A 6,738-nucleotide genomic window follows, 5' to 3' on the forward strand; every position below is an offset into this window, starting at 1 on the left:
TATCAGTTTCAGGAGATTTTGGGCTGAGACGATGGGGTCTTTTAAATATACAATCATGTTATCTGCAAACAGAGACAATTTGACTTCCTCTTTTCCTAACTGAATACCCTTTATTTCTTTTTCTTGCCTGATCACTCTGGCTAGAACTTCCAATACTATGTTGACTAGTAGTGGTGAGAGAGGGCATTCTTATCTAGTGACAGATTTCAAAGGGAATGCTTCCAGTTTTTGCCCATTCACTATGATACTGGCTGTGGGTTTGTCATAAATAGCTTTTATTATTTTGAAATGTTCCATCAATACGTAGATTATTCAGAGTTTTTAGCATAAAGGTCTCTTGAATTTTGTTGAAGGCCTTCTCTGCATCTATTGAGATCATCATGTGGTTTTTGTGTTTGGTTCTGTTTATGTGGTGAATTACGTTTATAGACTTGTGTATGTTGAACCAGCCTTGCATCCCCAGGATGAAACCTACTTGATCATGATGGATAAGCTTTGATGTGCTGTTGCAATCGGTTTGCCAGTATTTTATTGAAGATTTTTGCATCTATGTTCATCATGGATATTGACCTGAAGTTTTCTTTTTTGTTGAGTCTCTGCCAGGTTTTGGTATTAGGATGATGTTGTCTCATAAAATGATTTGGGAAGGATTCCCCCTTTTTGTATTGTTTGAAATAGTTTCAGAAGGAGTGGTACCAGCTCCTCTTTGTATGTCTGGCAGAATTCGGCTGTGAATCCATTTGGACTTGGGCTTTTTTTGGTTGGTAGGCTATTAATTGCTGCCTCGACTTCAGCCCTTGTTATTGGTCTGTTCGGGGTTTCAACTTCTTCCTGGTTTAGGCTTGGAAGAGTGCAAGTGTACAAGAATTTATCCATTTCTTCCAGGTTTACTGGTTTATGTGCATAGAGTTGTTTGTAGTAATCTCTGATGATAGTTTGCATTTCTGTGGAATCGGTGGTGATATCCCCTTTGTCATTTTTTATTGCATCTATTTGATTCTTCTCCCTTTTCTTTTTTATTAATCTGGCTAGCAGTCTTTTTGTTGATCTTTTCAAAAAACCAGCTCCTGAATTTATTGAATTTTTGAAGGGTTTTTTGTGTCTCTATCTCCTTCCTTTCTGCTCTGATCTTAGTTATTTCTTGTCTTCTGCTAGCTTTTGAGGTTTTTTTTTTTTTTTATCTTGTTCCTTTAGCTCTTTCAATTTTGACAATAGGGTGTTGATTTTAGTTCTTTTCTTGCTTCTCATGTGGGCATTTATTGCTGTAAATTTTCCTCTAGCCACTGCTTTAAATGTGTCCCAGGGATTCTGGTATGTTGTGTCTTCATTCTCACTGGTTTCGAAGAACATCGTTAGTTCTGCCTTCATTTCATTGTTTATCCAGTCAACATTCAAGAGCCAGTTGTTCAGTTTCCATGAAGTTGTGCAGTTCTGAGTTAGTTTGTTAATTCTGAGTGCTAATTTGATTGCACTGTGGTCTGAGAGACTGTTTGTTATTATTTCTGTTCTTTTACATTTGCTGATGAGTGATTTACTTCCAATTATGTGATCAATTTTAGAGTAGGTGTGATGTGGTACTGAGAAAAATGTATATTCTATGGATTTGGGGTGGAGAGTCCTGTAAATGTCTATTAGGTTTGCTTGGTCCAGATCTGAGTTCGAGTCCTGGATATCCTTGTTAATTTTCTGCCTTGTTGATCTGTCTAATATTGACAGTGGAGTGTTATAGTCTCCCACTATTATTGTGTGGGAGTCTAAGACTCTTTGTAGGTCATTAAGAACTGGCTTTATGTATCTGGGTGCTCCTGTATTGGGTGTGTATATATTTAGGATTGTTAGCTCTTCTTGTTGCATTGATCCTTTTACCATTATGTCTCTTTTGATCTTTGTTGGTTTAAAGTCTATTTTATCAGACACTTGGATTGCAACTCCTGCTTTTTTTTTTTTGCTCTCCATTTGTTTGGTAAATCTTCCTCCATCCCTTTATTTTGAGCCTATGTGTGTCCTTGCACATGAGATGGGTTTCCTGGATACAGCATACAAATGGGTTTTGACTTTTTATCCAATTTGCCAGTCTGTGTCTTTTGACTGGAGCATTTAGTCCATTGACATTTAAGGTTAATATTGTTATGTGTGAATTTGATCCTGCCATTTTGATGCTAGCTGGATGTTTTATCCATTAGTTGACACAGTTTTCATGGTGTCAATGCTCTTTACCATTTGGTACATTTTTGGAGTGGCTGGTACTGGTTTTCCTTTCTATGTTTAATGCTTCTTTCAGGAGCTCTTGTAAGGCAGGCCTGGTGGTGATAAAATCTCTGAGCAACTGTTTGTTCATAAAGGATTTTATTATTTCTCCTTTGCTTATGAATCTTAGTTTGGCTGGATATAAAATTCTAGGTTGAAAGTTCTTTTCTTTAAGGATGTTGAATATTGGCCCCCACTCTCTTCTGGCTTGTAGAGTTTCTGCCAAGAGATCCACTGTGAGTCTGATGGGCTTACTTTTGTGGGTAACCTGACCTTTCTTTCTGGCTGCCCTTAGCATTTTTTTCCTACATTTCAACCCTGGTGAATCTGACAATTATGTGCCTTGGGGTTGCTCTTCTTGTGGAATATCTCTGTAGTGTTCTCTGTATTTCCTGGACTTGAATGTTGGCCTACCTTGCTAGGTTGGGGAAGTTCTCCTGGATAATATCCTGAAGAGTGTTTTCCAGCTTGGATTCATTCTCTCCATCACATTAAGTTACACCTATCAAACATAGATTAGGTCTTTTCACATAATCCCATATTTCTTAGAGACTTTGTTCATTTCCTTTTACTCTTTTTTCTCTAATCTTGCCTTCTCATTTTATTTTATTGAGTCGATCTTCGATCTCTGATATCCTTTCTTCTGCTTGGTCAATTTGGCTGTTGAAACTTGTGTATGCTTTACGAAGTTCTCATGTTGTTTTTCAGCTCCATTGATTCATTTATATTCTTCTCTAAGTTGTTTATTCTCATTAGCATTTTGTCAAACCTTTTTTCAACATTCTTAGTTACTTAGTTTCTTTGCATTGGGTTAGAACATGTTCTTTTGGCTCAGAGAAATTTGTTATTACCCACTTTCTGAAGCTTATTTCTGTCAATTCATCAGACTCATTCTCCATCCAGGCTTGTTCCCTTGCTGGTGAGGAGTTGTAATCCCTTGGAGGAAGAGAGGCATTCTGGTTTTGGATGTTTTCATCCTTTTTGCACTGCTTTCTTCCCATCTTTGTGGATTTATCTATCTGTGGTCTTCGTAGTTGGTGACTTTCAGATGGGGTCTCTGAATGGACGTCCTTTTTGTTGATGATGAAGTTATTTCTTTCTGTTTTTTCATTTTCCTTCTAATCATCAGGGCCCCCCTGCCATAGGACTGCTGGGCTTTCACTCCAGATCCTGCTTGCCTGGGGATCACCTGTGGTGGCTGCATAACAGTAAGGGTTGCTGCCAGTTTCTTCTTCTGTTATCTTTGTCCCAGAAGAATACCCACCAGATGTCAGCCTGAGCTCTCCTTTGTGAGGTGTCTCTTTGGTATACCCATAGTTATACCAAAAGAGAGGGGGTCAGGGAGCTGCTTGAGAAGACAGTCTGTCCCTTACAGAAGCTCAAGTGCTGTGCTGTGAGCTCCATTGTTCCGTTCAGAGCTGCTGGGCAGGCACATTTAAGTATCCTGCAGTGGAACTCACAACCACCTTTTTTTCCCCAGGTGCTCTGTCCTGGGATGGTGAGGCTTTATTTATAAGTTCCTGACATGTTGCTGCCTTTTTTCAGAGATGCACTGCCCAGTGAGCAGTTAGCCTAGTCACTGTCTGCCAGCAGAGGCGTTGCTGAGCTGCCATGGGCTCTGCCCAGCTGCTGTGTGAACTTCCTTGAGGTTTTGTTTATAGAGGTATAGTTAGAACTGCCTTGGTAATGGCAGTCTGCCTCAGTAATGGTGGACTGCCTGCGTAACAGCAGACTGCCTCAGTAATAGTGGACTGCCTCAGTAATGGCAGACGCCCTTCCCCTCACAGAGCTGGACCATCCCAGGTCCCGCTGTGCTTGCTGTAAAACACTCAATCCAGAGCTCTTCAGACTGCTGATCTTTGTAGGGGTGGGACCAGCCAAGCCAGATCACCTGGCTCCCTGTTTCAGCCCCCTTTTTTTCAGTTGAATGGGTGACTCTGTTTCCCAGGCATTCCAGGTGCCAGTTGAAATGGCCACCCAGATTTGTGTGAATTTTTGTGTGGAGACCTGCTGTGCCGGCTAAAACAGCTGTGCTGGAAACTCATGGTGAAACGTGTTTAGTGTGACTAAAGAAATGCTGTTTTAGTTACTATATTTACATTTAATTAGCCTAAATTAAAACTGCCACATCTGGCAGTAGCAGGCTACATTTTTGAACATTTAACTTAATTGTTGATACAGTTGGATATAGGTGTGGTACAATAAAAAAATATATATCTATTTGATCTCTTTCTCTGGTTCCTGGCATAGAGGTCTTAAAACTCTTGAAATTTTCTGAGTGACAAGTGGTTTTTGTATGCTAATAAGATGACTGAAGGAGAGGCAAGAGCTTCAGGTTGGGGGCTGGCCACTTAAAAAAAAAAATACCTCCTTGGTTAGAAGGCCAAAAATTTCAATCTCAAGGGAGTGGAGAAGGGCTGGAAAGGGAGTTTGATTACTAATACCAATGATTTAATCAATCATGCCTATGTAATGAAACTGATAAAAATCCCTAAACAACAGAGTTCACAGAGCTTCCAGCTGGCGAGCACATCAGTGTACTGGGAGAGTAGTTTTGCATCACCATTACCACCCACCTGCTACACCTTGTCCTAGGCACCTTTTCCATTTGAATGGTCCTGAGGTGTATCCTCTACAATAAATCAGTAGTTATCAGGAAAATGCTTTTCTGAGTTCTGTGAGTCATTCCAGAACTCAGAAAAGGGTCTATCAAACCTGAGTAGAGGGTCATGGAAATGCTTTAATTTGTAGATGACCAGGAAGAAGTGTGAGTATCCTGGAGACTCCATTTACAGCTGGTAACTGAAATGAGGGCAGTCTTGTGGGACTGAGCCCTTTAAGTTATGGGATCTGATGCTAATTCTGGATAGTGTCAGAATTGAATTGTGTCTGACTGGCATGGGAGACTTGGAGAATTGGATGGTGTATGAAAATATCATAAAATAGGTCTACCATTTTGATTATTTTCTGTTTTGTGTCCCTCTTGAATAATTGCTAATGATCTATCCCCAGGTTGTCTGACACTTTCCTTTGTTACATAAGCTCTAACTCCACTGTGTACTCCATTTCTCTACTCTACTATTTGCAATCATATTTTTGGTCTTCAAAGGACTTCCTGAATTCCCATCAATGGATCTGACCATTTCCTTCTTTGCTTCCCCTACTAAATCCTCTGCAGTGATTTCTCCTGTTACCTCTAACTTTATTGTTAGGGGTCTTCTTCCTCATTGTTTATGTCATGTTCGTCTTTGATCTGTCCTCCTAAGGCTGTGATCAAGTGTTCTAACATTATAATTGATTCTTTTTCTAGAATCTGCTTTTTAAACTCTCATAAGACTCACTAGAAGAAGACTATTTCCCAGAATAGGAGTTTTTCCCTGCATGGACTGGACTGATGTTAATAACTCTATTCTCCAAATCCACCTAACTGAAAAGTTATTAAAGTATCCCCTCTCAGAAAAAACCCCAACAACAGCACATCCTTTGTTAAGACAGTGCCTTGTTGCTGTTAGATGGAATTCAAAACCACATCAATGGAAATAATTTAATCCACAAAAGGGATTCTGAATTCCAGCAAAGAAGAGTTTGAAGAATTCCCTCAGAAGTGGTGAAATTAGCAGCAAAATATTTGGAATTCACTAAAAAGACAAAAGAACCTGTTGATATTCACTGCGCTTATTCCTAGGACAAATTTCCCAGCCCATCTGAGCATATGGCAGGGTGTAATTGAAAAAACAAAGGCTCTGCAATAAAGCAAACCTGGTTTTGAATCACAGGTCCTCTGTTTCCTAGTGGTACAGCCTCGAAGATGTTCCTTAATCTCTTGCCTCTGCTTTACCTATTAAATGTGAATAATGGGACTTAAAATGTGCCATTGTTATAAAAGTTTAAAATATACATATTTTAAAAGTATGTATATAAAGCACCCAGCAAGTTGTCTGCATTGAATGAATGGAAATGGAAATAATATTTTTATTTCTGTAATTACCATTATTATTATTCACAATACACCTCTAGCTAAGTGATAAATTCATTGGAAACAATTTAGGGTATATTAAGGCTGGTTTTAGAGATATCCCTGGCAATATATTCTGTTTTACCCTAATTCAAGTCTTCAAAGTTTTATTCATTCCAGCTATTCCTAAGGAATAAATAACCCTATGAGAATGGAATTTCAGACGCGCCCCCCCCCCCACACACAAAAATCTGCACGACCACATCTTAACAACAGAAATTTGCTGGGCACTGGTACTAATTGATTTTTATGCATTATCTAACTTAATCTTTATAACAAGCATTTAAGATAGGGACTATTGCAAATGAAGAAAACAAACCCTTTCAGAGGTTAAAGGACTTGCTCAAACTCATACGGTAAAATGCAAAGCTGGGATTCAAAGCCCCATCTCCGAAATCCTTGTCCATTAATTTCCACTCAGTCCTGTTCTGCAGATAGATCCAAACCCTTTGTGTTTCAGTCCTCCTGGCTGCTCA

Source organism: Saimiri boliviensis, chromosome 16 (genome assembly GCF_048565385.1).
Source record: "Saimiri boliviensis isolate mSaiBol1 chromosome 16, mSaiBol1.pri, whole genome shotgun sequence".
NCBI lineage: Eukaryota > Metazoa > Chordata > Mammalia > Primates > Cebidae > Saimiri > Saimiri boliviensis.